The sequence below is a fragment of the Rhinolophus sinicus genome, linkage group LG01 (assembly GCF_036562045.2).
Source record: "Rhinolophus sinicus isolate RSC01 linkage group LG01, ASM3656204v1, whole genome shotgun sequence".
NCBI classification, from domain to species: domain Eukaryota; kingdom Metazoa; phylum Chordata; class Mammalia; order Chiroptera; family Rhinolophidae; genus Rhinolophus; species Rhinolophus sinicus.
Genome location: NC_133751.1, coordinates 87,799,442 through 87,820,146, shown reverse-complemented (window position 1 = coordinate 87,820,146; position 20,705 = coordinate 87,799,442). Strand labels below are relative to the sequence as shown.

The 20,705-nt window shown below is 32.4% G+C and overlaps 1 protein-coding gene across 3 annotated transcripts in view; it reads left to right on the top strand.

Annotated features, from left to right (window-relative positions):
• CADM2 (cell adhesion molecule 2) overlaps positions 1-20,705 on the top strand; it is a 1,065,284-nt gene that overhangs the window by 744,266 nt on the left and 300,313 nt on the right. The window lies entirely within an intron of this gene.

The window sequence follows — 20,705 nt, the reverse complement described above, 5'->3', positions numbered from 1 at the left end:
TGCTTTTGTGCACTAACATTTTGCTTGTTGACCTTTGTTTCTTTGGTAATACTATAAACATAGCATAAAATAAAACTGGTGGAAAAATCTCGAAGTTGAACATGCCTTCACAGAATTATGTGAAAAGAAAACTTTATCCTTTATGAAATGAATATTATAAACTGTGGGTTTCTATTTATGACATTTCTTCCATTTCCTCGTTTCATTAAGTTTCCCTTTGGTAGAATCCTAAAAATATATCTTCATGAAAGACAATGCACTTGTGTAATGCCAGAATGTCTCCCTGAAAGAAAAAGACTTTTGGCTGTATGTTCAGACTTTATGGTTTTGAAAGAATTCAAATATATGAATGATACTGTGCCATAGGTTTATAGTTTATGTTTTTGAATTTCATACTCTAGAAAAATCTATATACTTAAAAAATATTTTTTCCTTATATAGCAAAGGTATATTTTCCTCTTTCATTTATTCATATACAACAAAACTGCAACTACCTCACTGGTCATATACAGAAGGTGCAAAAAAAAATGTGTACACATTTTAAAAAAGGAAAAAAAAAACTATTAAAATTGTAGTACTCAATATATGCCAATAACAGAGGATGAATACAAGTCACATTTGACTTCTGCAATTACAAGAGGTGCTGAGTGGTTACCATCAGTGTCCAGACACTTCTGATTATGGTGAACTACTGCTTGAGCAAAGCTGACGAAAGTTTCCATTTGTATACATTTTTTTTTGCACCCCTGTTATTTATTATCTTCAGTTTCCTCATCTACAGAGGGAATAACAATAAACACTTCGAAAGGTTGTGAGGATTGAGTTAGGTAAAATATGTAAAACAGCTAGTAAGCTTCCTGCTGCTAATAGCATTTTAAACAGCACTGGTTTTCTTTTACTTCTCACAAATCTGCCTCTTTATGGAGAATTTTCTGGATCTTCATCACTCAGTATTGCTGTATCTAATGTATTCCTGTGTGTGCTCAGAAGGAAGGACCCGGCGGTTTTCTCTCTTTCTCTACTTCTCCTACTCAAATCCACCACAGACCAAACTTCTGTTATTCCTCTCCCTCAAGCCCTGCCCTCCCCCAGGTTCTAGTTTAATAGCTAGTTTTAACACTACGACATAGATTCATCTTTGAAGTGTTAACTGCTCCCTGTTTATAAGGCTAAGCATTTAGTGTGCAAGCACTACTTTCCTAGCAATATATTTGTTTTACAGAACACTAAAGATATAAAAGACAAGATGCGAAATCTATCATTACCCTTTGTTGTATCTTCACACCTAGCCTAGTATCTTGTTTCAATAAACACACTGGAAGAATTAGCCAATTCTTGCCACAGGAATTTTTCTGACTGGTTGTCAACCAAAGTAATACATTCACAGAATCACTGAGAAAAAAACTCGACAATGACTACGTGTTTACAAATGTTATAAACAGTGTATTTATATCACAAAACGTTAAAACATACAGTTTTAGGAATGAAGAACTAACAACAATGTATAATAATGTGTTAACTCTGGTATATAGAAGTTGAGTATGAAGGGACTTAGAGAGAGATACATATTAAAGTTGGAGTTCCCCTCGAGAATGCTTTATGTGGGAGGGGGGGCTTGAACTGACTCTTGAAGGTTGGGTAGGATGTATATAGAAAAAAAGTAGTACATAAAAAATAATTTCAAAGCATAAGTAACGGCGTGAAGGCAGAAATGATTACAGTTCATTTCAGCATAATGAGGACACCTTATGACTGAAGACCTGTATTCTTATGAGAGTGAAGGAAAATAAATCTGATGATGCAGTAAATAGGCAATGGAGTGATCTTGAGTTATTACCGCATTAGATGACATAAAACCTCTTATAATAATCACATCTATGATCACTTGAAAATTCGTAAAAACAATGGATCATAATTCAAATTATAATATACATATTATACAGTATTAAGTACAGGAGACCGATTTACATTTACTATTATAGAATTATAAGCATATATTAGGTATCTAAGTCATGTCAGGAATCAAACTGGCTAGGTTTTGCAATGCAGATACATTTCTGTGCCTGATGGAGTACTTCCCACGTCATCATCCCTGCTGTTCCACACCTGTCCACTTTATTTGAATCTCCTTTCTCCAGTCTCGTGCAAGCCTAGAAGGACTTTGGGGAGTAGTTTACCCTGCACCTATATTTTTGCATCTTTAAGACCTTATGGAGACAAGAAATGGTACTTTCTAAAATGGACTGTGCCTCAAGTAAAAATTGAAATTTTATTTCTAACAAGACATATGTATGCTATGTAGATATAATAGAACTACTCAATGTTTTTATTGTCCAATTCTTATATCAAGGAAAAGGGTCTTTATACAGTAAATAAAAATGTGGATAAGAGGAAAATAAAACTCAAGATAATATAAGAGCAGATGGTTGCTTAAAAATAGTTACTTTGTTCTGGCCCAAACAAAGTGCATCCCAGGGAACCAAGGGAAGTGTTGAAGAGGATCATATCTCATTCCTTTATCCCTATGGAATCGTCCAACTGAGGGGAGCCTCTGGAATATTGGAGAGAGGCATGCCTCTTGACATTTTTTTCCAGGATTATATGCCAGAAATCATGGAATGGTAAATTTGACGATAATTTCCCAATAAAAATGTTAAACAGACTCTTAAAATAATTTGTGAGTGTTTAATTAGAGTTTACTAGGACTCAGCACTTATTAGTAATGGCATAGAAAATTACCATGTCTTTCCTTTTCCTTTTTTTAAAAATATTAGTTATTAGGAGTATACCAGTTTCTGAAGGCAAGAATATCAATATCTCTGACTTTCATCGAATCATGTAACAGCTAACACTTTACTTATCTATACAGACACTGTCTTTCTAAAGATCACCAATTATTCTTTAGTGGTCAGATCCAGTAAGGGTTTCCCAATCTTCATAGTACTAATTTTGTTTTGCTGAATATATGTATATATATATGTAGTTTCTTTTGATATCCCAGTTCCTTTGTTTTCATCATCTCTATGCAGCCTTTATTCTTTTCAACTCCATTTTGCATCTATCTTCTTCTCTCTTTTTATATCTCATTCTGAAATACAGGTTTTACTCAGGTTATAATTTTGATCCCCGAAGAGATTGCTTATTGTAGTGTTGGTTCAGCTCTCCACATCCATTTTAAGAGATAAACTTCACTTTCTACAAAATAAAAAAAGCAGCCATTTTCTAGATTATTGTGTGTCCACACCTAACTTCCCTCACTATTGCTGAATATTAAGAGAAAAACAAATGATCTAATAATTTTCCTTCCCTGAAAACTTAGAACTGGAAGGGGGGGAAAGAGAGAGGTAAATTAAAAGGGGCAAGAGGAAGAATGAGAGATAAGGAATCATTTTTGTTGCACTTTGTGGCCATGAATTTGTAGTAGACTGAAAAAGAAGAGGAAATAAGTCAAGAAAGGAGAGAAAAATAAAGCAGAAATGTACAGAGTGAGAGGTTAAAAGAATGTCCTCATTGCTCTCAAGTTCCCTTCCTGATGTATTTGGAAGTTTTTTTAATCCTTGCCTATGAGTCTGTGACACAGCTCTATTTAAATTAAGCTTCCTAGATAGGTTTTCCTTGCTTGCAATCAAAAAAGAACCAATTAATATAACTTCATTCTTTCTCTAAAGTTTTCTTTGTTTATTTCAATTATCTGATTTTTCTAGATTTGATCTTACTAAGTTTCTATCTGCTATTCCCATTTATCCTACTGAACATTTCCACCTGAATATAAAAAATTGAAATGCTTATTTTTCTTTGCAAATCTGATCCTTCAGGGTTTGTTATGTCTTCTCGTGAATGAATATTTGCCTAATTTGCTAGTTTAAAATATTTAAAACATCTATAACTCCTTTGCCTTAAAGGCCACCATATTCAATCAATTATCAAATTGTCCTACTTAATGCAGATAAAATTATTATCCTAATTATGTCCTAATTTTGCTATGGGTATAGTAGCTTTTTCATGGATCCCTTATCGTCAAATCACTTCTTTCTCAGAGCTTGTCTGCAGAAGTTTTTAACTTGTTTTCCGCTTCAATTCTCAACACACCACAATCTATTCTACATTCATATATCACAGTGAATTCTAAATAAGATCAACAATGTTTTACCACTTACAGATAGACAAAAAGTTACCTTAGAATGTTCCTGATTTTTTTATATAAAATAATTTAATTTCATTGTCTTAGAAACGTATAAACAGACTAACTGTACCTTAACCATTGATATCGTTCCACAATCTTATAAAAAATCTCTAAATAGTTTTAATATAGTAAATATATTTTTAGTCTTTAATCTGATTTTTAGGCTTTTTTAATTCAAAATTTGGCAACCATTGTAAGGATAATATTTTATGTCATTTCTAGATTACTAGCTATTACTTTTAGTCATATAACCATTATTCGGTGCTCAAATAAAAATTAACATAATTATTCTGACTTTGAATAAGATTTAAAAGATAATGCATGGCATTCAGCCATCTAAATTGAGCTATATATGTGTTTTAGTGAAGAATCAGTATTTCAATTTACTGGATTTGGGTAATAGTCATATATAATATTAGATAAATGATGCATTCAAGTATAAATATAAAAAGTCTGCTCTTTTAATCAACCAAAATGTGACATTTAGTATCCTAGGTTTTCCATCTACTACACTTTTGGGGACAAATTGAAAGTCACATAAGAGTTTGAAATTGAGACATTGCTTCAAATTTTTCTCAGATTTTATCTTAACTGGCCACCTATGCTTTAATTTGTATTGTATGTATAATATACTGTATATATGTAAAAATAATTTCCATTTTGTACTGTGACAGTCATAGGTCATATCTTCGTTTTTCAACTTACTAGATTTGAATACCTGGACAATTTGATCAACATTCAGTTGTTGTGACAATTATATCAGATATTATATAAAAAGAAACAAACTTAGGGAATGACACATAGTAAACATTCAGTAAATTTTAATTATTATTATCATCATTACTATTGTTATTTAAATAATGTCTGTGGGGAAAGCAAGCAACACAGACACAACAAACAAACAACAACAACAACAACAAAAACCCATGAAGTTGAAGACAATTACAAACACTAAAACTTTCCTGAGTATCATCTGTATTTCATCTTCATGATGACATTTGTGTTTATCATCATTATAATATTCAGATAAACACATAAAATATAACGTAAATGATTCACTAGGTATATATGTATATTTTTTTTCTTCACATTTAAATATTTAAAGCCAAAGTGGGTAAATGATATCATTAAATAATCTCAACCCAATGTCAAAAGAAAGGGAAAAAAATTAAGAAAATTATGTCAGAGGGTTTTATATAATACTTAAAATGTAAACATAACTTGTATCAGTGAAGAAATTTAGGTATAAGTTTATACGTAATTTCTTTTGAATATATCACTTAAATACTTTTGTTGAAGCTATGTTTAGATTTTAATTTAAAATTATTCAAACTCTTACATAACAACTACAAAATCTTCACCAAAAATAACTCATCGAGGAACAGTTATTGAAGCTTATGTTTATTTATCCCACAGAAGGCTGATATAAGGAAATATTTTAGAGATGTTAGAAATATGTAACAGAATTTAAAAGTACGTTATATTTCTATAACATATTCACTAAGGGCTCCAGGTAGACGGCCGTGAGATTGTTTTATTCTAATTCATCTCACTTCTCTTGGAAAAGTACCAAAGACATTGTTGTATATGATAGTGTAATGATATTTTTAAAGATATAATTTATTACTACAACTTTTAAAAGAGTGGATAGCAATAATAATTAATACAGCTAATAATAATGGAATTTTACTATGTGCCTAGCATTATACTAAATATCCTATACGTCCAAATTCTTTGAGATAGATACTACTATTATCCTCATTTTAATAAATGACAAAAATGAAACAAAGGGTTAAGAAATTTGTTTTAAGTTCTCAAACTGAGTAAGAGGCAGGGCAACAATTCCAAATCAGACATACTGACTCCTGAGTTCAAAATTTTAATCTGTTAAAGTCTCTGAAGATACCAGATTAATCAATATTACCATTCACCTAAATCTTATTTATTTAAATGCATCTACCTAGATCCCATCCATCCAGGTAGAAATGGCATTGGGATTGGGAGTAAAGTAGAATGATGATGAGTTATCAGGAACAAATAAATTGGATCTACACAGGTAGACTTGCTTTGTCTTGTTGTTGTTTTTTTGTTATTTTTTATTTTTTTTATTTTCTCTGTCATTCATTTATCTTATGTTAACCTCACTTATTCCATCTTAGGAAAACAAGACAATTAGTTTCTGAATAAGATGAATAATGTTCTAGAAATTCATTAGGCATAAGTAATGTGAAATGCTGAACTCAGAAGAGAGTAGCAGGGTTAAAGATTGTGTTCATGAAAGTTTTATTGTAAGATGATTCAGTAGGTCAAAATATAGATAAATTTTATATAGATAAAAAGTGCAGCTTCATTTGACGTACTTTTTGAGTTTTATTTCTCAATGTATAGAGGTTTTGACATGTATTTGTTCTGTGGAGCATCTCATTACTGTTCTGTCACTGTCCCTCTTAAAGTTGCACAGTACAAGCTAGTGTGGGTCGGGATGGAAAGACCCCTTTAGATACCCCATTTTCAAGTCTAAAAGAGTATTATTTTTCACTTGATTCACTTTTCACTTGATTTAATGTGGCTGAATTTTCCTTTCTCCTTTCTTTTTGAAATGCAAATACAAGCTTGAGCTTTCTTGTGGCTCTGTGGATAAACATAACTCATTTGTCACTAAAACGGTACAACTTTGTAGAGCAGTTAGAAATTAGCTTAAGAATCACTACCTTAACTTTGTATCCTAATTTTCATTATAAATAAGTAATCATAATACTTTTATTCTATCTAAACACATTTCATCCAAAAGGCAGGATCTTTTGGGACTCAATACATTCAGTTGATTCATATCATTTATTATGTTAATAAAATTGATATTTGCTTATTCTACAGCTGTTGTGTGGAAGTTTAGAAAGTCTATAGTTAAATTCCCAATGTTTGTGTCTTCTTACAGGTTTTTAAACAGAAAAACTCTGTGATGAGAAGACTTACAGTAATCATTGTGTAATAAATCAACATTTAGGGGCATTTTCAAAATAAGTGCTATAAGGCCAACAGTTATGTTAGTTGAAAATAAATCCTATTTTATATTTCAATACAGATGCTGTGTTGGGTATATAATTTTAGTGGGAAAAAAATCCTTTGACCTGACATGATAATATAAAATATTTACCATGAGCAAACTGTAGTGTTAAAAACTTTGAAGAAGGTTATCAGAGTACCTGGATTCTAGTTTTTACTTTACCACTTACTTGCTCTTCAGTCTTTACACCATTAAAACAAGCTTAAAAATGTCAGTGCCACTGATTTCATACAGTTATAACAATCAAAAAACATGTGTAAGGAATTTTAAAATAGCCAACTGATATTCAGATGTAAAAAGCTATTAATTAAATAAGTCGTAATCACAGAGCCAGAAACTTGATATTCAGTAATGAATAAAATGTGGCCTGTGTTCTGAGCTCATGCTAATGATCTGTTGCATGGAAGGACCTTGTAATAATGATATCCCTTTTATGCTTTTTCCTACTGAACATCCTTGAAAAGGGAGTGTTAAAAAGACTCTTTTATTTGATGAGTTTTACTGAAATGTCTATACTGTGCTAAGATATAATGGGGAAAAATTATATATATTACATATATATATATATAATATATATATATATGTAATAGATATATATATATATATTTCATGTTTCACTTTATGAGTCTTTAATTCATTCATTAATTAATTCATTCATTCCTTTAACTAACATTAGTAGGGATTGCAGCAAATATATTGTTTTAAAGAAAAGTAACTTATACACTAGTGTGTTATAATGTGATAAATATTATAAAGAAAGAACAATGCAAAAGAGTGAGATAAGAGTGCTTGGACACAGTGGAGAATGGGGGTGATTCTGGTTTTGAACAGGGAGATAAGAAAAAAAAGGGGGGCATATGAGGAGGAGATAGATGATGACAAGGCAAGCCATGCGGGTATCTTAGAAGCATTTTAAGGAGAGAAATCAGCAAGAGTGAAGGCCCAAAGGCAGTAAGGGACACGGCTTATTCAAGGGACATTCAACAGCCCTGTGTGGCTAAAAAAGCCTGAGCTTAGGAGAGTAAATAAGACAGAAGGTCATAGAGGGAATAAGGACTCAAGTCATGTAAGGGTTTTGGTTTTGCTCCAATTGTGTTAAAAAACCACTGGACGACTCAGCAGAAGATAGACAGGTGCTGATTTAGCTTTAATAGAATCAGTTTGGGTCCTCTGGTGGTAATAAACTACAGTGAGAGATGTCAGTACACCTTTCAAAGAAACCAGGGGCAGATGATGATGGTAGGATTAGAGTTGTAGCAATGGAGGGGGTGAGAAGTGGTCTTTGAAAATTACATCTAACAGAATTTGCCAACTGGAAGTGTCACATGATATAAAAGGTAATGTGTAGGATGATTTTGATGTTTTATTTCGTTGTTTTTTCTTTTGCATGAAAAACTTAGAAAGACAAAGTTACGTTTTAAAGATGGAGAAGATTTGGGGAGAAACATGGTAAAATAATGAGAGCTCAGTTTTGAAAATGTGAAGTGGGAAATGCTATTAAGCACCCAAGTGAAGATGACCAGGAGAAGTTGGCTATATGAATATAAAATTCAGGTGAAAGTTCAACACTGCAGAGAAAAGATCTGGAAATCATTGTCAATTTATAGTATATAAAACTATGAGAATGGATTAGCTCATGGAAGCTATGAGTGCAGTTAGAAAATAAATCAAAAACCTTATTTTTCAGGACTGATTTCTCAGGTATTCAAACCTTAGATAGATCAAATCGATGATGAGATACAAGTGAAAGAGTCAGAAAAGAATAAAAAAGAAGTGAAGAAAATGTTTTCAAAAAGGAAGTGGTGTTCAACTGAGTTAAATATCCTTAATTGATGAGAACTGAGAATTTACCATTGGATTTAGCAATGTAGAATGAATGCCGAACCTGGTAATTACCATTTAGTGAAAAATAAGGGAATTAATCAAATCGTCACTTGTAGGTTTGTAGATTTGCTACTGTGAAACAATAGCACAATAGTACAGTGAGATCGATTTCAAGGACATTTATTTTAGTCAGAAAAGTCTACAGGGAAGACTTCATGAGAGAGCTGAACTATTCAGAACTAAGTAGGCAAAGGAGAGGGGGAAGGACTTCCCAAGTCATGGTACTAGCAGCAGGGGACTAAAAGAAAGCTGATATAGTTCCTGTGGAGGAAACAATGGGAGCCTCGGGTAAATATCAAATTAAAAAAGTCATCACCAAGACCAATCTCAAGGAGTTTACCATATGTGAGTTCTCTTAGGAGCTTTATGGTTTTAGGTCTTATGTTCAAGTCCTTGATACATTTTAGTTGATTTTTGTGTATGGTATAAGACAGTTTCATTGTTACTTATGTGACTATCTAGTTCCCCCATCACCATTTATTGAAGAGACAATAATTTCCCCATTGTATGTCCATAGATCCTTTATTGAAAATTAATTGATTGTACATGCTTAACTTTATTGCTAGGGTCTGTATTCTGTTCTATGATGATAGGTGTCTGTTTTTATGCCAACTCCATACTGTTTTGATTGCCATAACTTTGTAATATAGTTTGAAATCAGGAAGTGTGAGGCTTCTAGCTTGGTTTTTGTTTCTCAAGATTCTTTTGGCTATCAGGATTCTGTGGTTCCATACAAATTTTAAGACCATTTGTTCTATTACTGTGAAAAATGCCCCTAGAATTTTGATAGGTATTTCAGTGAATCAGTACATCACTTTGAGTGATGTGGACATTTTAACAATATTAATTCTTCCAAACCCTGAGCATGAAATATCTTTCTGTTTGGGTCCTTTTGAATTTCCTACATCAATATCTTATAGTTTTCAATGTACAGGTTCTGCACTTCCTTGTTTAAATTTACTAATAAGTATTTTATCCTTTTGGATACATTTGTAAATATTTTCTTAATTTCTCTTTCTGAAAAGAAAGAGAACTGATTTAAAGAAAGAAAAGCAACTGATTTTTGTACATTGATTTTGTGTTCTGTAACTTTACTGAAATTCTTTATTAGTTCTAATAGTTTTTTTGGTGAAGTCTTTAGAGTTTTCTGTATATAATATCCCATACAGTACCTTGAAGGTTTTAGTTCAAAAATTTTGTTTTGTTTTTTAAATACTAAGAACAATGTGAAGAATTAAGGGGATTTCAATGGGGATAGGTATAGGAATGGTCGGATATTATCAAATTTCTACTTTGAAAGAGGTTATTGGATATCCCTAAAGAATAAATTAGAAGAGATTGCTGTAGGTGACAAAGAAACAAGTTGAATTGTATGAAAAAATGCAGTTCAGGTAGAAATACTGGTAGGTGGGCTTAGAAAGATTTGAGGAAATAGAAAATCTTTCCAAAAATACAGAGGAAACATTTAGAAAAAAAAAAAAAAAATGATCCATGAATTGAATAATTGCCTCTAAATATGTGTAAAGGACTGAAAATACTTTATTATTCTTCATTGTCATCAAAACAGCAGACCAGGAGCTGTCCTGGTGGCTCAGGGTGTTGGAGCTCTGTGCTCCTGACGCCTGGGGCTGCCGTTTCGATTCCCACATCGGCCAGTGGGCTCTGAGCCACAGGGTTGTCGGTTCAACTCCTCGACTCCCACAAGGGATGGTGGGCTGTGCCCCGCCCCCCACCCCGCGGCTGGCAGCAGCGACTGGACCTGGAGCTGGGCTGCGCCCTCCACGGCTATGATTGAGGGGACAACAACTTGACTTGGAAAAAAAAATCCAAGTTAGTGGAAGTGCACACTGTTCCCCAGTGGGGTCTTGTTCCCCTTCCTCAATTAAAAAAAAAAAAAAATCTTAAAAAAAAATCAACAGAATCATCTTAATAAGACAAAATCGAATTAAAAACAAAACAAAACAAACAAACAAACGAACAAAGAAACAGCAGACCAACATTTAGAAAATTAGAATGGTAGTTAGATATAACATATCTAATATGTTACATAACAGAAAAGTATGTCTATATTGTACTGTGGAATAGAAGTAAAGTTAAAGAGAAATTATAAATTGCATTACAAGAAAAATATTAGATAACATTTTTTTTTCCTTAAAATAGTTCTTATCTACAGAGGGTGCCAAAAAATGTATATATATTTTAAGAAAAAAATTGTATTAAAATTGTAATACTCAATATGTATCGATAACAAAAGATCAATACAAGTCACATTTGACTTCTGCAACTACAAGAGGAGCTCAAAGTGGTTACCATCAGCATCCAGACACTTCTGATTATGGCAAACTACTGCTTGAGCAATATTGACCAAAGTGTTAACATCCCTTAAAATGTGTATACATTTTTTTGGCACCACTGGTATATTACTGATTCTTATAATTGGAAAACTCCATATGTCTAAATAATTCATGGAAGATAAAACTTTATACTTAAAAACAAAACAAAAAAAACCACTTTTTGATAATAACATGCTAAAAGTTATATAAAAACCTGCACCTTTTACCGTGTTTTTCCCCAAACTAAGACTTAGCTGGACAATCAGCTCTAATGCATCTTTTGGAGCAAAAATTAATATAAGACCCGGTTTTATGTTATATTATATTATATTATATTATCTTAGACCTGGTCTTATATTATAGTAAACTAAGACTGGGTCTTATATTAATTTTTGCTCCAAAGGATGCATTAGAGCTGATTGTCTGGCTAGGATTGTTTTCAGGGAAACACGGTAATTGTATATTCCAGTTGATTCTTTTTGAACACAGCAGATTTAAAGTTATTTATACATTTGATTCTTGTCTCTAATTCAATATGACATTATTTTAGTGACATCAAAGCAGTAATAATGTGCATGGCATAAGCTTCAAAACATTCAGTAATTTCACTCACTACTTTTGTGTTTTTCCATTCTGGCAAATAAAAACCACCTACTGGCACAATAGGATTCCCGATTCTTTTTTGGTAATCTGTTTTTCCCACGATACGGTAATCATCTGATGGGCCTTGGGTTCACTAGCCATGCTCCCTAGACACAAGTCAGGAATACTGTTTGACTTGAAGTATTACCAAATAATTCACAAAGCAGCTGTCTTCCACCTTAGCCAGAAGTCATCTTGAGAAATACAATCAAATCTCTTGGTTACCTAACCAGAATTTGGGAACTCCAATAATATATATTTTCAATGGCATACGCAACTCGTATCTGATAGCATATTAAAATGGAAAGTGTGACGTAGGGAGCTAATATATGTGTATATCAAAATACAATTTCTCCTAGATATAGAGATAGATGTTTCTATCTGATGTTTTACTCATTGAAAACTTGAAATTTGCTTATCTGAAAGTAAAAAGTTACTTTCCATGCATGAAATATGTTCTTCCTTATAATACTGGGGAATAAACTTAGATTTAGGTGAAATACAGTTATATAGCTATAGATAGATTTGATATATGAAGATAGAAAGAATGAAAGATAGAAAGGTAGATAGATAGATTGATTGATCGATCGATCGATCGATTGATTGATTGATTGATATAGGTAGGTAGATTTTAAAACTTCTTACAAGCCTTTGGGGAAGTGTTAACAAATTCTTAGGATTCTTCGCACTCAAATACTATTTAGTACATCAGGCATTGCCAAGAAGCCATTTCAGCATGATGATTTGACTCTATATTTATTACAGAAAAATACTGCTTAATGAGTATTTCTTCTATAGCTATTTCAATCACCAAAATTGACTGTACCTCTCTAATTTTTATTATTATTATTATTATTTTTAATTTATATAAACCAGACAAGTTGGGAAAACCCAATTTTAATGAAGTTCTAGTCATTTTCACAACAAAGAAAACACATATACTTACAGCCTATTAACATATACTGAAAAAGAATTCTCATAAACTGCAATTACTCTCGTCTATTATCTAGTTGCTCAACAATGAAAGCTAAAAGCTTTTCCTCTAAGCTAAGGAACAAGATAACGATGCCCACTCTCACCATATTTATCCAACATACTATTGCAAGTTTTAGCCAGAGCAATTAGGCGAGAATAAGATATAAAAAGCATCCAACTGCCTTAGAAAAAAGAAAAATAAAAAGAGGTAAAACTGTGACCATTTGTGGATGACATGACTTTATATAGAAAAAGAACATCAAAAAACTGTTAAAACTAATATACAAATTCAGTAAAGTTGCAGGATACAAAATCAATATATAAAAAAAAGTCAGCTGCTTTTCTATACAGTAACAGAAAGAGAAATTAAGAAAACAGTTCCATTTATAATTGTAATAAGAATAATAAAATACTTAGTAATAAGTTTAACCAAGAAGGTGAAAGGCCTGTGCACTGAAAACTATAAGACATTGATGGGGGGAAAAAAAGAAAGAAAGAAAGAAAAAGAAAAAAATGAAGAAGACACAGAAAAGGAAAGATATTTCATGCTTGTGGATTGGAAGAATTAATATTGTTAAAATGTTCATAGTACCCAAAGATTACAGATTCAATGCAATGCCTAGCAAAATTCGAGTGGCATTTCTTTTTTACAGAAATAGAACAATTTTAAAATTTGTATGGAACCACAAAAGACCCCGAATAGCGAAAGCAATCTTGAGAAAGAGGAATTGCAGGCATCACACTCCCTGATTTCAAACTATATTGCAAAACTCAAAAGAGTATGATCTTGACATAAAAACAGATACCTAGATCAATGAAACAGAATAGATACCCCAGAAGTTAACCCATGTATATGGTCAATTAACTTGTAACAAAGGAACCAAGAGTATACAGTGGGAAAAACTATAATTGCTTCAACAAAAGGTGTTGACAAAACTGAGCAGCCACACGCAAAAGAATGAAACTAGACTGCTATCTTATACCATACACAAAATTCACTCAAACTGGATTAAAAACTTTAACGTAAAACCTGAAATCATAAAACTCCTAAAAGAAAACAGACAATAAGTTCTTTGACATCAGTCTTGGCAATGATTTTTTTAATCTGACTCCAGAAGTAAAAGCAACAATAACAAATATAAACAAGTGGGAATAAAGCTAATTAAAATGCTTTGCAAATCAAAGGAAATTATCAACAAAATGAAAAAGCAACCTAGCAAATAGGAGAAAATATTTGCAAATCATGTACTTCTGATAAGGGGTTAATATGCAAAATATGTAAAGAACTCATACAACTCAATATCAAAAAACAAAACAAAACAAAAAATCCAATTTTGAAAATAGGCAGAGGATCTGAATAGATGTTTTTCCAAGGAAGACATGCAGATGACCAATAGGCACATGAAAAGATGTTCAACATCAATAATCATCAAATAAATGCAAACCAAACTATAATGAGATATCACCTCACATCAGTTAAAATGGCTATTATCAAATGTAAAAGAAATAACAAACATTGGTGATGATGTGGAAAAGAGAGAAATTACACTGTTGGAAATGTAAATCGGTGCAGCCACAATGGAGAACAGTTTGGAAGTTTCTCAAAAACTTAAAAATAGGACTAATATGATCTAGCAGTTCCACTTCTGTGTATTTTTTCAAAAAAAATGAAAATACTAATTAGAACAGATATATGCAACCCGTGTTCATTGCAACATGATTTACAATAGACAAGATGTGAAAACAATCTAAGTACCCATTGATAGATGAATAAATAAAGATGTGGTTCATATATACAATGGAATACTATTCAGCTATTAAAAAAATGAATCTTGCCATTTGTAACAACATGGAGAGATCTTGAGGGCATTATGCTAAGTAAGACAAATACAGTATGATTTCACTTATATGAGGAATATAAAACACAAACAAAACAAAACAAAACCAAAAAAACCAAGCTCATAGATACAAAGAATATATTTATGGTTACAGGGTAGGATGGTGGGGTATGGGTAAAATGGGTGAAGGGGGGGGACAAAAGGTACAAATTTCCAGGTATGAAATACATAAGTCATGGGGGTGAAATGTACAGCATGGTGACTATAGTTAATATTAGTCTATTGCATACATGAGAGTTGCTAAAAGAGTAAATCTTAACACTATTTATAATAAAACAATAAAATCTAACAACTAGAAATGCCATTTCGTGACACATTAATTCATTTAATTATTAATTTATTAATTTCCACAATTTTTATTGAATTTGTCACTCATCAAAGATAGTTAAGGGGGGCGGGGATGGGGGGTGGGAGATGAGGGTAAGGGGGATCGAATATATGGTGATGGAAGGAGAACTGACTCTGGGTGATGAACACACAATGGGATTTATAGATGATGTAATACAGAATTGTACACCTGAAATCTATGTAATTTTACTAACCATTGTCACCCCAATAAATTTAATAAAATAAAATTAAAAAAAAAAAGATAGTTATAATATATTTTGTATTTTGAAGTCAAATCTAAAATGGTAACAGTCATACCGGTCTCAATGATTTCAAATAAATTATATGTCGCAGCAAAAATAAATTTTCAGAATCTAATTTAAAGAGCCTGCACACAATATTTGCAAAAACTTATCCCAAGAAAATAAGCATCACAGATTTACCTTAGATTATCTCATTTATCCTTGAATTACTAATACCATAATGAAACAGAAGTTTGCATTATCAGTGTATATATCCTACTATTAAACTGAATAGTACCAATTTCCATACCAAAACAAATTTTGAGGGAATGGAATCATGATGTTTTTGTGGTTGAAAAGTTCTCTGTAGCCTTAGAAGCAACTGTTATCTTAAAGTAGATTGGAGTATGGATAGTAAGTTTTAAGATATCAATCATATTATCGCTTTTAAAACTGGTAGACAGATGGACATACTGAAATATATTTTATGTTAGTGAGATTTAAACAAATTAGACAGAATTTGTTTTTTTGTAAAATCATTCAACTATCTCAGCTTAATCGATAGCTTATGCAAATGTAAACGACAGATCCAAAATTAACTTGAACGTGCAATTGAGAAAGAAAAAAATAATTTAAGGGGAAATAATAATGTAGCTGGGAAATTAATAAGATGGCAACAAAAGTATTGGAAATACATAGAAAATGCAAGTTTCAGTCATTGTGAGGAACACAGTGTCAAAGAGTGCTCTTATTTTGAAAGATAATACAGCTATTTTAATTTTAAATATCAAAGCATTTATAGTTGCAGGTGAGGAAGCAGTTGGAACAGATAAAATTTAAACCATTGTCTAAATATAAATAAAATATATTAGCTACCTCATGAGACAATTTCTTATTGGTAATTTTAAAAACAAAGACATGTCAGAAAACAGATATTTAAAAGTTTGAATTCTTGTTATCAAATCCTGTGACATGTGACACTGAAGTCTGCATTCGAAATAATTGCTTTTCTTTTTAATTATTGAGAGTTATATGCAAGGGCAGATGTGATCTATGGTGAGATGAAAACATTTAAGTTTCACTCTTGCAAACAGATTTAGTTTAATCAGCTGGTTTTACATTGGAAACAAATCTGGTATAAACAATAGTATCAGATGTTAAAGAGAAGCCAGATGCAATTGATATAAGGGTCAAACAACTTAAAGGAAGAAAATTAATTACATACACATTCTGGTTGGAATCTAGTTGGAATGGATGACCAAGTTGGTAGCATTTCATTTTCTAAGGGATTTGGTAAACTAGTTTTCATATATTTTTCATATCTGTAGATACAGTGTTCTATTCCTACTCACTTTATCTTATAGAATGTTTTACTCTTCCAGTAAATAACTGTATGCCCCCTTTGCATATCTTGTCCCAATGAGAGTTGTAGTAGCATTTGGTCCAATAGGTTCAGTAATGCATTAGGTATAATGTACTCTTCTTGACAGTGTGGAGATCAAATAACTTACACTTTTTGACACGAATTCCAATGGTTTGTTTAATTGACTGTTTTTGCAATCGATAGTTACTATTCTTCAGGTTTATTATTTGATAGCCTTTAATTTTTGCTCCACTGTGGTACTTACGTTATCATGACCATTTGCATTATCTTTTTATTCTTATTTTTTTGTGTTTTCTCCCCTCTTTTTTCTTACCACCATCATTATCTTCTTCTTGTATCAGTATAGTAGTTTACCACCAGATTCCCTAGTTTTTGTTTGTTTGTTTGTTTGTTTGTTTGTTTTTCAAGTTACCATAACAATTCACATTCGTGTTTAAGAGTTTCAAGATCCTACAGCATCAGCTGGCTCCTTTTGATTAACTGTTTTTATTTTAATTTGTGTGTGTGTGTGTGTGTGTGCAAGAAATTTGTCCTGACAACCCTACCACAAAGTATTTGGAGCCAACTTCCTTCTGGCTCTCTGTATTAGTTCTAATGAATTCCTCACATCGAATATTAATATGTTTGTTCATTTTGAATTATTTTCTCTATATTGAGAGCTCAACTCTACTCACAAAAGAGAGGTTGAAATTCCTCAAACCATTTGACCTGAGCATCTAAAATGTTTAGATATCATCTTCTGTTTCAGTATAAGACATAATTTCAGCCAATAGCTTCCTCTCTTATATTTTTGAAACCTCTCCATATAATTGGTGAGTGCATTAGTGCAAAGTCACTTGCTCCTGTCTTAGATAAAAATTTTTCCCCAGGGAAAAAAACAACAACAACAACAGTGATTCTTGTTATTTGGCTACCAAATAACAAACTATGTCACATTTGGAAAATCCCGTCTGTGCTACTATCACTTTATATTGTTCAAGCTGAGATTTAAAAATCAAGTGTGCTGTTCCTCCAACCATTTGAGCTGCATATTTTACTCTTTCACTCAGAAAATAAAATGGGAACTAAAGTACATATAATTTACTTTCCTTAAAAAAAAGAAAAAAAATTATCCTGTAGCTCACAGAGACAATGGGAAACTACTATTTCATAAATCACTTGAGTTGTAAGGAATCATATAGTGAATTTCTAAATTCAAAACACTTCTTTTTACAAATTATTACTTCCTTAGAGATTGTTGAGGGATATAAAATATGTTTTTCCAGTAAGTTGACTACCTATTATGTGTTAAGCACTGGTCTTGCAGCCAGGAGTACAAGGGGCTTTGTCCAGCAGTATCTAACACTCTCTCATTTCCTATTACTGGATTATAGAATACAAGAGCATACACTGACATTTTCATGAATTTAAAAATAAGTATATTTTTATTTTATTTTCCTTGTTAGAGGCTTTGACCATTGATCAGAACTAGCTTTGTGATAATGTCATCTAGCAGTTCTTATGCCAGTTGGTAGGCATTTGCCTGTAGAGGTATTTTTTTTTTACTTCCAGTGGGTGAATTTCACCTGACAAAGCATGCTATAGATGTTATGCACACATATCTTTCTACATATGGTAACCTTTCCTGGGACCTTGTGTTAAAAATCAGTATAAAGGAATATTCTCAATAGGTCACTGAATATAATGATCTGATTGTATCTGCCTGTCCATGCTAAAAAGCACATGATCAACTTTTAAGAAATAGATGATAAAATAAGTTAAATTGATATTTTTAAATTAAGTGTAGCAGTAATTTAAATTACACATTTTATTTTATTTCAGTTTGACTGATAGTATTAGAAAGGATAATTATTTAGGAGCAGAAACAAAAAACTTAACAGATACTTTGAAAGGATGTTAATTTCTCTCAGTAGCATTTATGCATGTCTGAAAACTTCTATCTGAAATATATCTTTTCCACATTAAAAACTGCTCAACTACTAATATAATTCTAGTGTTTCAATGGGCAACCCTCTGACCCAAGCATGAAGACCAGCTATATATAATATAGATAAAACTTTCCTATGGAGACTTATGGAGGCAATTCTCAAATTCCTGTCCAGTACCATTGTTCCACAATGTTTTCTTTAAAAGAATATTTTTTTTTGTTTGAGATTGTTCTCCTCCCACTGCTTGCTATGTATATACTTCATTGATTTAGTTCTTTCTGCTATGTGATTGCATTTTACTTTTTCCGAGTCTATCAATTTCTGCAAAGTTATGGCCTGAGCAGTTCACATCGCTCTCTGGGTGGTTTATGTAAATAACAATAATAAAAACCCCTGAAGCTTCATCCCTGTTCCCAGTGGTATCCCACTGACCTCTTTTCAGCTTGAAAAGGTTCTATCTATGGCTGATTTTTTTCCTTCCCACTGGCAATTTTCAGCCTACTGTGCTTCTTCATCTGATTTCTTGACTCTTTCTTGACTTAAGAATTAATTATTGAAATGTATCAGATGCACTCTGAAAATGTCAGTGTATTTGGTTGGATTTACTAAGCAGCACAGCTTTTCAGACAACATGATATTGGAACTGAATTTCAAGTAGTGCTTTTCTCCACACATTCTTTTCACAGGCAACACAAAAACATAACGCAGATCATCCATACCATCTCTGAAAAGGTTTGTGCTGTAGAAGGCCATTTGTCTCTATCACTTTAAAGCAGAATGTTTACCTTTGCATTTCAGTGCCTTCTTTCTCATTGAAACTTTAACAAACACTTTGTATAGAACTACAAGAGACTCACGGAAGCTGTCCATCTATCCTCCTGCCTCCAAACCAGCCTGTGGCTAATTTAATCTGTCCAATTCAGATGGTTATTGATCCTGGTATAAAAGGAATTCACAGCCTCCCTTGTATTTGGAGGAATATTCTACAAGCCTTATTCTCACAAACTCAGGCACCAGAATTCATACATTGAATAGCACGACAAGGCAGCTTGAGAGTGGAAGCAATTTAAACACAAAGATTAAAATCGCCTGAAAAGAGATTCAAAAGCATTTATTAAAATGTTCCAGGTGTGGGTTTAAGAAGGAATGAGATACTTCAATTCACAAGATGTATTTTAAAAGAATATTAATAAAATAATAGCTTAAAGAGCTTAGACTCTATACTTATTCGTTAACTTATAAAATCATTATTAGACACCTAGAGTAAGCCAACCTCTCTTTCAGGTGTTTCTGTTTCACTGGTGTATAGAACCAAAAAGAGAGAAAAATCCCTACCTTCATACAACATATGTCCAAGTGGGGAAAGACAAACAAAATGGCAAAATAAGAAAACAATATAGTTATGTTTGAAGGTGATTAGTATTACCAAGAAAAAGCAGAGAATGGGGTTGGGCCAGGCCTGGAGGTGGTGGGGTTGCTATTTTAAATGTAGTCACAGTAAGGCCTTACTGAGAAAGTGACAATGGGACAAACTGAATTTGGCAAGGAACCAGGTCATGAGGCTATTGGAGGGAAAGCACTATGAATAAAGAATAAGACCAGTGCAAAAGCCTTGAGGCAGGAGCATACTTCCCTGCTTAAGGAAGAGCAAGGGATGATGTAGGTGGAACAGACTGAGGCAGGGGAAGAAAGGAAGTAAAGTGTGCCAAGGAGTAGAGGAAATCAGGGATAACAGGACCTGGTTGTATAGGGCCTGGTAGGCTAATGTATGGGCTTGGCTTTAACTCTGGGAGTATTGAAGGATATCCTACAGGGGAGTAGCATGATCTGCCTTATGCATTTAAA